The sequence below is a fragment of the Mus musculus genome, chromosome X (assembly GCF_000001635.26).
Source record: "Mus musculus strain C57BL/6J chromosome X, GRCm38.p6 C57BL/6J".
NCBI lineage: Eukaryota > Metazoa > Chordata > Mammalia > Rodentia > Muridae > Mus > Mus musculus.
This window is the reverse complement of record NC_000086.7, coordinates 153,908,109-153,915,841: the sequence shown is the minus strand read 5'-3', so window position 1 is coordinate 153,915,841 and position 7,733 is coordinate 153,908,109. Positions and strand designations below refer to the sequence as shown.

Sequence of the window (7,733 nt, the reverse complement as noted above, 5' to 3'; positions counted from 1 at the left end):
TAACATAAGTCCATAGCACTCTCAACAATGTTAAAAGTCCAAAATTCAAGGTCTCTTCTGAGATTCATTCAATCAATTAACTGTAATCCCCAAAGCAAGACAGGAAACCAGCTGGGCAAACTCCAAACTCTGCATCTCCATTTCTGATGTCAAGGCGGTCTTCAGATCTCCAACTCCTTTTTCATCTTTGTTGACTTCAACAAACTTCTTCCTCCTGGGCTGATTCCATTCCCTGTTAGAAGATTTCCTCAGCAGATAGGCCATGGCTCTGGCATCTCAAACATCTTGGGATCTCCAAGGCAACTTCAATGCTACAGCTTCTTGTTTCAATGCCTGGGATACACATATGATCTTGTCTCCTACATGTTGGGACTCAGAAGCCCCTGGAATCCTGTCCCTGGGCCATTATCTCACACTTTTGCTTCTTCCACTATCTTGCTTCTGTTCAGACAATTTTAGAATGAGGGCATTCCTTTCCCTTTACAATGAGAGCATTCCATTCCCTTCAAAATGAGGACATTACTTTCTGGACCTATTTACAATGGTGACATTCCTTTGACATTAATGTCACCACCAGTTTTGCCTGTGTACCTGAGCAAATTCCATTCACGGTTTTCAGATTTTAAAGCCCCTCATTGTGCTCACTAAAATTGGAAGATACAGAAAAGATTAGCATGGCCCCTATGCAATGATGACATGCAAATTCATGAAGGATTCCATATTTTTAAAAAGGTCAAGTAACATATGAAGACAGACCTATCAGAATTACACCTGATTTCTCCCCAGAGACTATGAAAACCAAAAAATCCTGGGCAGATGTCATACAGACCCTAAGAGAACACAAATGCCAGTCCAGGCTACTATACCCAGCAAAACTCTCAATTACCATAGATGGAAAAACCAAGGTAATCCATGACAAAACCAAATTTACATAATATCTTGCCACAAATCTAGCCCTTCAAAGGATAATAAATGGGTAACTCCAGCACAAGGAGGGAAATTACACCCTAGAAAAACCAAGAAAGTGTTCTTTCAACAAACATACAAGAAGATAGCCACATGAGCAGAATTCCAACTCTAACAACAAAAATAACAGAAAGAAACAATTACTTTTCCTTAATATGTGTTAATATCAATGGACTCAGTTCCACAATAAAAAAAAGATATAAACTAACAAACTGGTTACATAAACAGGACCCAACATTTTGCTACACACAGGAAACCCACCTCAGTGACAAAGATAGACACTACCTCAAAGTAAAAGACTGGAAAACAATTTTCCAAGCAAATGGTCCCAAGAAACAAGCTGGAGTAGCCATTCTAATATTGAATAAAAACAACTTTCAACCTAAGGTTATCACAAAATACAAGGAGGGATACTTCATACTCATCAAAGGTAAAATTTACTAAGATGAACTCTCAATCCTGAATGCTCCAAATGCAAGGGCATCCACATTCATAAAAGAAACTTTACTAAAGATCAAAACACACATTACCCTACACACAATAATAGTGGGAGACTTCAACACCCCACTCTCAGCAATGGACAGATACTGGAAACAGAAACTGAAAAGAGACACAGTGAAACTAACAGAAGCTATGAAACAAATGGATTTAACAGATATCTATAAAACATTTTATCTTAAAACAAAAGAGTATACCTTCTTCTCAGCACCTCATTGTACCTTGTCCAAAATTGACCATATAATTGGTCACAAAACAGGCCTCCACAGATACAAAAATATTGACATTATCCAATGCATCCTATCAGATCAACACCCACTAAGGCTGATCTTCAATAACAGCATAAATAATAGAAAGCCAACATTCACATAGAAACTAAACAACACTCTACTCAATGATACCTTGGTTAAGGGAGAAATAAGAAAGAAATAAAAGACTTTTTAGAGTTTAATGAAAATGAAACCACTACATACCCAAACTTATGGGACACAATGAAAGCAGTCCTAAGAGGAAAACTCATAGCCCTGAGTGTTTCCAAAAAGAAACTAGAGAGAGCATACACTAGCAGTCTGACAGCACACCTAGAAGCTCTAGAATGAAAGGAAGCAAATTCACTCAAGAGGAGTAGATGGGAGGAAATGATCAAACTTAGGGCTGAAATCAACCAAGTGGAAACAAAATGAACTATTCAAAGAATCAACCAAACCAGGAGCTTGCTCTTTGAGAAAATCAACAAAATAGATAAACCCTTAGCCAGACTAACTAGAAGGCACAGGCACAGTATCCTAATTAACAAAATCAGAAATGAAAAAGGAGACATAACAACAGATCGTGAGGAAATCCAAAACACCATCAGATCCTTCTACAAAAGGCTGTAATCAACAAAACTGGAAAACCTGGATGAAATGGACAACTTCCTAGACAGATACCAGGTACCAAAGTTAAATCAGGATCAGGTTAACGATCTTAACAGTCCCATTTCCCCTAAAGAAATAGAAGCAGCCATTAATACTCTCCCAACCAAAAAAAGCCCAGAACCAGATGAGTTGAGTGCAGAGTTCTATCAGACCTTCAAAGAAGACCTAATTCCAACTCTCCTGAAATTATTCCTCAAAATAGAATAGGGAATAAAATACCCATGGAAGGAGGTACAGAGACAAAGTTTGGAGCTGAGACGAAAGGATGGACTATCGAGAGACTGCCCCACCCAGGGGTCCATCCCATAATCAGGCACCAAAACCAGACACTATTGCATACAGCAGCAAGATTTTGCTGAAAGGACCCTGATATAGCTGTCTCTTGTGAGGATATGACAGTGCCTGGCAAACACAGAAGTGGATGCTCACAGTCATCTATAGGTGGAACACAGGGCCCCCAATGGAGGAGCTAGAGAAAATACCCAAGGATCTAAAGGGGTCTGCAACCCTATAGGTGGAACAACAATATGAACTAATCAGTACTCCCAGAGCTCATGTCTCTAGCTGCATATGTAGCAGAAGATGGCCTAGTTGGCCATCATTGGGAAGAGAGGCCCATTGGTCTTGCAAACTTTATATGCCCCAGTACAGGGTAATGCCAGGGCTAAGAAGTGGGAGTGAGTGGGTAGGGGAGTAGGGCAGGAGGAGGGTATAGGGGACTTTTGGGATAGCATTTGAAATGTAAATAAAGAAAATACATAATAAAAAAAATTTAAAAAAAGAAAAAAAATGAATCAACAAATGGGACCTCATAAATTTGCAAAGCTTCTGTAAGGCACAGGACACTGTCAATAAAACAAAAAAGGCCACCAACAGATTGGGAAAAGATTTTCACCAATCATACATCCAATAGAGGGCTAATATCCTATATATGCAAAGAACTCAAGAAGTTAGACTCTAGAGAAACAAATAACCCTATTAAAAATGGGGTACAGAGCTAAAAAAAAGAATTCTCAACTGAGGAATACCGAATAGCTGAGAAAAACCTAAAAAAAAAAAAATTCAACATCTTTAGTTATCAGGGAAATGAAAATCAAAACAACCCAGAGATTCTATCTCATACCAGTCAGAATGGCTAAAATCAAAAATTTCAGTGACAGCAGATGCTGGCAAGGATGTGGTGAAAGAGGAACACTCCTCCATTGCTGGTGGGATTGCACGCTGGTACAACCACTCTGGAAATCAGTTTGTTGGTTCCTCAGAAAATTGGACATAGTACTACCTGAGGACCTAGAAATACCACTACTGGGCATATACCCAGAAGATGCTCCAACATGTAATAAAGACACATGCTCCAGTATATTTATAGCAGCCTTATTTATAATAGCAAGAAGCTGGAAAGAGCCCAGCTATCCCTCAACAGTAAAATGGATACAGAAAATGTGGTACATTTACATAATAGAGTACTACTCAGCTATTAAAAACAATGAATTTATGAAATTCTTAGGCAAATGGATGGATATGGAGGATATTATCCCAAGTGAGGTAACCTAATCACACAAGAACACACAGGGTGTACACTCACTGATAAGTGGATATTAGCCTAGAAGCTTGAAATACCCAAGACACAATTCACAGACCTCATGAAGTTCAAGAAGAAGGAAGACCACAGTGTGGATACTTCAGTCCTTCTTTGAAGGGGGAACAAAATACCCATGGAAGGAGTTAAAGAGGCAAAATGTGGAGCTGAAACTGAAGAAATAACCATCAAGAGACTGACTCACCTGGGGATCCATCCCATATACAACCACCAAACCCAGACACTGTTGTAGATGCCAAAAAGTGCTTGTTGACAAGAGTCTGATATAGCTCTCTTCTGAGAGGCTCTTCCAGTGCCTGACAAATATAGAAGTGGATGCTCACAACCATCCATTGGACTGAGCATCGGGTTCCCAATGAATGAGTTAGATAAAGGACCTAAGGAGGAGCTGAAGGGGTTTGCAGCCCCATAGGATTAACAACAATATGAACTAACCAGTACCTCCAGACCTCCCTGGACTAAACCACCAACCAAAGAGGACTCATGGCTCTAGCTGCATATGCAGCAGAGATGGCCTAGTCAAACACCAATGGAGAGAGAGGCCCTTTGTCCTATGAAGGCTCTATGCACCAGTGTAGGGAAATGCCAGGGCCAGCAAGTGGGAGTGGGTGTGTTAGTGAATACAGGAAGGGAGGAGAGGATGGGGGAGGGTAGTTCTTGGAGGAAAAACCAGGAAAGTGTGTAACATTTGAAATGTAAATAAAGAAAATATCCAATAAAAAATAAAATAAAAATCTCCCCATTTCCACTAAATAAATAAGGCTTGAACAGAATTTTTGTTGTGCTTCCTTCCTTCGTGTCTTTTCTTTTCTGCAATTTTCTTCTTTTTTTAATTAGATATTTTCTTTATTTACATTTCAAATGCTATCCTGAAAGTACCCTATACCCTCTCCCATCCCTGCTCCCCTACCCACTCACTCCCACTTCTTGGCCCTGGCGTCCCCCTGTACTGGGGCATATAAAGTTTGCAAGACCAAGGGTCCTCTCTTTCCAGTGATGGCCGACTAGGCCATCTTCTGCTACATATGCAGCTAGAGACGTGAGATCTGGGGGTACTGGTTAGTTCATATTGTTGTTCCACCTATAGGGTTGCACACCCCTTCAGCTCCTTGGGTACTTTCTCTAGCTCCTCCATTGGGGGCCCTGTGTTCCATCCTATAGATGACTGTGAGCATCCACTTCTGTATTTGCCAGATCCCAAAATTTGTAGCTGTAGCTCCCTTCCTTTGAGAATCCTGTTGTTTAAGTCCTGCAGGTCAGGCATCTACAAAGGGCTTGAGTCACTTCTCTAGCTCTGCCCTCTGTAGCACTCTAACCTAAGGTTGATTCACTCCACTGCCACTTCTGTTCTTGATGATCATTCTAAGGCACTAGCATCTTCAATACTCTGGGGTCTTCCGGTGCAACCAGGCTTCACTAATAGCCTCTCATATGTTCTCATCATAGTGCTGATACTCAAATCCTTTGTATGACCCCCTTCAGTTCTGGGCCATCAACTGCCACTGAGGCTCTACTTTCACCAATGGCCTTCCGGGCCTCTCACAACACCAAGCCTCAGCTGCTCTCCATGACCCCTTCATACCTTCAAAACCAGTATCACTTTGGTGATTCTTACACATTACCAAGTGTGCTGCAGCAGGAGGTACAACATAGGCTATCTCTGGAGTACAGCTTCTTTGTGCTCTCACAAAAACACTTCCCAGAAGATTTCACCTCAATGATGCTGGTCTTTTCTTGATCACCACTAATTTCTTAGCTCCAGCTAACCAGCATCAACTGTCCCAGTAGTCCCTTCTGTTTTTCACTATAAAGCCACAACCATATGGGGGTACTGGTTAGTTCATATTGTTGTTTAAGCTGCTGAGTTTTGCTGCTTGCAGTAGCTGGAACATGGCCCCTTTGTTCTATTACCTTATCACTAGCTTTCTGTGTTCCAAAGCTACTGCCTAAGCTTGGCTTTTCTGGAACTTGTTCTGTAGATTGACCTTGAACTCAAAGATCTACATGGTTCTGTCTCTAATAATGCTGGGATTAAAGGCATATTCCATTATGCCTGCACTTAAGCTTTTCTTCACTTCCAACCTACTCTCTTCAAGGCTGGCCTTGAAGTCGGAAATCTGCTTGCCTTTGCATCCTGGCATTAAAGACTTGCTCTGCCAAGCCTGGACTTTAATATTGATGGGTGGGATCTTGCCCCAAGGTCATTACTACCTTAGTTCAATTTAATATCCTTGAACACAGGATTCAGCTCCATTTCACTTCTGGAGCCCCTTTAATACTCAAACCATATATTTTATATTTTTCTCTTCTCATCTTGCTATGTTTGTTTAAATTGCTCTTCATGAGACTTAATCAAAGAACAAAATCTATTCTGGACATTTCTGAGACTTCCTTTGTCAATGCAATTAATCTGAATCTCTTCACCTTAGCCTCAGGCAGAATCTTCAGACAAGGAGAAAAGGCACCCAATTCTTCACCAAAATGCTACAAAAAGGTATCTAGGCTACACACTGAAGTTCTTCTCCACTGAAACCACTTGGGCAAGGTCTGCACAGTCCAAATCACTCATAGAAACAAAGTCTTCAATATTCCTATTAGGATAGCTCATTAAGCCCAACTTATATCATTCCATAGCTCTCTAAATCCAAAATCCCCAAATTCACATTCTTCCAAACAAAAACATGGTCAGGCCTATTGCAGTTCCTAGTACCAACTTCTGTCTTAGTTAGAGATTTACTGCTGTGAACAAACACCATGACCTTATACGGACAACATTTACTTGGGACTGGCTTACAGGTTCAGAGATTTAGTCCAGTATCATCAAAGTGGGAGCATGACAGCTTCCAGGCAGGCATGGTGCAGAGGACCTGAGTTCTGTCTTCATCTGAAGGCTGCTATGAGGAGACTGATTTACAGGCAGCTAGAATGAAGGTATTAAAGCTCACATCCACAGCGACCCACCTACCACAGCAAGGCTACACCTCCTAAAATTGCAACTCTGTGGGTCAAGCATATACAAACCACCACAGATACATACATAGAAAGGCATGTTGCTGCTTCAATAGCGATATTGTTCCCTCCCAACCCTGTATACCTCCCCATACATTATATATTCAAGCCAGGCTGCCCTGGAAGGTCTATCATCTGTGAGGTTGTATTCACTGTCAACAAAGGTCACATCTTCATCCAAGGTACTAGTTTTGACCAATCAGAACTTCTCACCTAAGTCACAAGGTAAATCTGAATGCTTACATCTAAGATAAGTTCTGTCTTTAAAAATTCACTCTCATAGCCAAGCTGAGATAGTCAAATTTCTTGCCTTCTATTTTAATGGCATTCATATAAAAAATATCTTTAAACCAGATGTCCAGAATTGTTAAGGGTACAAGAACTTTAGAGGTGCTGAGCACATGGTACCACTTGGGTTATTTGTGTCTTTGATATCTAGTATTTTTTAGGATCTTTATATATTTTGGATATTAGCTCTATATTGGATGTATAGTTGTTAATAATCTTTTCCTACCCTGTAGGCTGACCCTTTGTCTGAATGACAATGTCCTTTACTGTGTAGAAAGTTTTCAATTTCATGAGGTTCTGTTTAATAATTGTTGATCCCAGAGCCTACATAGGAGAAGGGTTCTATTCAGAAAGTCTTCTGTGCTGATGAGTTTCCCCAATTTTCTTTCTCAGCCTTTTTATCATTTTTATATAAGAGGGCACTGATTTCTTTGGGTTACTTTTGTATCTGACCA

At 40.5% G+C, this 7,733-nt stretch overlaps 1 pseudogene; it reads left to right on the top strand.

Annotated features, from left to right (window-relative positions):
- Positions 1–626: 626 nt before the first annotated feature.
- Positions 627–726, top strand: Gm25895 (annotated as a pseudogene).
- The last annotated feature ends 7,007 nt before the right edge of the window (positions 727–7,733 follow it).